We start from the raw sequence: 2470 nt of genomic DNA, 5'->3' as shown, positions 1-2470 counted from the left end.
AATAATAATAATTAGGGAAATGCATATTAAAACCATAATAAGATACCAGTATATGCTCATCAGCTAGCAAAACTTTTTCTTTTTCTTTTTCTCTTTTTTTGGAGGCAGAGTCTCGCTCTATCTTCCAGCCTGGAGTGCAGTGGTGTGATCTCGGCTCACAGCAGCCTCCACCTCCCGAGTTCAAGCAATTCTTCTGCCTCAGCCTCCCAAGTAGCTGGGAATACAGGCCCCTGCCACCACACCCGGCTAATTTTTGTATTTTTAGTAGAGACGGGGTTTCTCCATGTTGGCCAGGCTGGTCTCAAACTCCTGACCTCGGGTGATCTAGCTGCCCCAGCTTCCCAAAATTTCAGGATTAGAGGCGTGAGCCACCGCACCTGGCCAAACCTTTTACAAGTTAATATCTCTGCACAATGGGCAAAAATTTTAGTTTCGCAATACCAACTGTTGCTGAGGGTGCGGATCAAAGGGACTCTCATTCCCTGAAATAAATAGGTATCATCACTCAGGAACAGTTTGGAATAGTCTGCTAAAGATATGCAAACCCAATGGCCTACCAATGTCATTCCTAAACATATACCCTAGAGAAATGTGAGCACATGTACCCCCAGCTACATAGACAAAAATATTCGCAGAAGCGTTGCCTATAATACCAAAAAGTGAAAACATCCTAGATGAAAAGAAAGGTAAAGATTTCTGTAAATATTATATGGGTAAGACAATATCAGTAGGAATGGGAAAGTAAGGACCTCTAAAAAATCATTTCCTCCAAGTCAACAAAAAGTGCGAAACTTTGTAAAATATTTGAAATATGAGTCAAATGTGATTGGCCATGGCCTGTGACACAGTCACAGGAGATCCTGTGCCCAAGGTGGTAGGGCTACAGCTCAGTTTTATACATTTTAGACATCAGTCAATATATGTAAGATGTACATTGGTTCCGCCAGGCGTGGTGGCTCACCAACACTTTGGGAGGTTGCGGCTGGTGGATCACGAGGTCAGGAGTTCGAGACCAGCCTGGCCAACACGGTGAAACCCTGTCTCTACTAAGAATACAAAAATTAGCTGAGCGTCGTGGTGGGCACTTGTAATCCCAGCTACTTGGGAGGCTGAGGCAGGAGAATCATTTGAACCCAGGAGGCGGAGGTTGCAGTGAGCCAAGAGCGCACCATTGCACTCCAGCCTGGGCAACAGGGCGAGACTCCGTCTCAAAAAAAAAAAAAAGATGTACGTTGGTTCCATCTGGAAAGCTGGGACGACTCAAAGCAGGAGGGGGCGCTTCCAGGTTATCAGTGGATTCAAAGATTTTCTGATTGGTTATTGGTTGAGAGTTTATCTAAAGCCTTGGAATCAATAGAAGGGAGTGTCTGGGGTTAAAATAAGGGGTTCTTATTGTGCAGATGAAATTGAGGTTCTATTATGCAGGCTTCAAAGAGAATAGATTATAAATGTTTTTATCAGACTTAAAGAGACAGTTTTATCAGACTTAAAGAGATAGTTTTGCAGGCCCATTTCAAAATATGTCAAAGCAATATATTTTGGGATAAAATATTTGTATTTATTTTGCAACTGCAATCTGTCATGTTGGTATCTTATTGCTACAGAGTCTGCTATCTCCGTCTCAAAGTCTCTGTTTTAATGTTAATGCTGGTCAGCTGTGCCTGAATTTCAACAGGAGGAAGGTATAATGCTGCCTGTCCCACCACCCATTCCCATGATGGTCTGAAATAATGTTTCAGGTTTATTTTTGAATGCCCTTGGTCAAGAGGAGGAATCCATCCAGGTGGCTGGGGGGCTTAGAATTTTATTTTTGGTTTACATCCATTAATGCTGGATGTAATGCTGCCATTAAGAATACTGGCAGAAAGGGTAAAAATGCATGTTTTCAGAACTTAAAGAAAAAGACTATGACATGCTAGGCGTTGGCTCACACCTGTAATCCCAGCACTTTGGGAGGCCAAGGCAGGTAGATCACCTGAGGTCAGGAATTGAAGAACAGACTGGGCAACATGGTGAAACCCCATTTCTACTACAAATACAAAAAATTAGCCGGGGATGGTGGCACACGCCTGTAATTCCAGCTACTTGGGAGACTGAGGCAGGAGAATCGCTTGAACCTGGGAGGCAGAGACTGTAGTGAGCTGAGATTGCACCACTACACTCTAGTCTGGGCAACAGAGTGAGACTCCAAAAAAAAAAAAAAAAAAAAAAAAAAAAAGCAGATGAATAGAATACCAAATTCCAGCATGAAAGCATGAGGAGCTCCATGACCCATTCTCCAGTGAGATTTGTGAAAACTCTAAAGACCCAACTATTTAAAACCTGTAGAAATGGGCTGGTCACAGTGGCTCATACCTGTAATCCCACCACTTTGGGAGGCTTAGGTGGAAGAATTGCTTGAGCTGAGGAGTTTGAGACCAGCCAGGACAATATAGGGAGACCCTGTCTCTACAGATAATTTAAAAAATAA

Source organism: Mandrillus leucophaeus, unplaced genomic scaffold (genome assembly GCF_000951045.1).
Source record: "Mandrillus leucophaeus isolate KB7577 unplaced genomic scaffold, Mleu.le_1.0 Scaffold680, whole genome shotgun sequence".
NCBI lineage: Eukaryota > Metazoa > Chordata > Mammalia > Primates > Cercopithecidae > Mandrillus > Mandrillus leucophaeus.
This window is presented reverse-complemented; position numbering follows the sequence as displayed.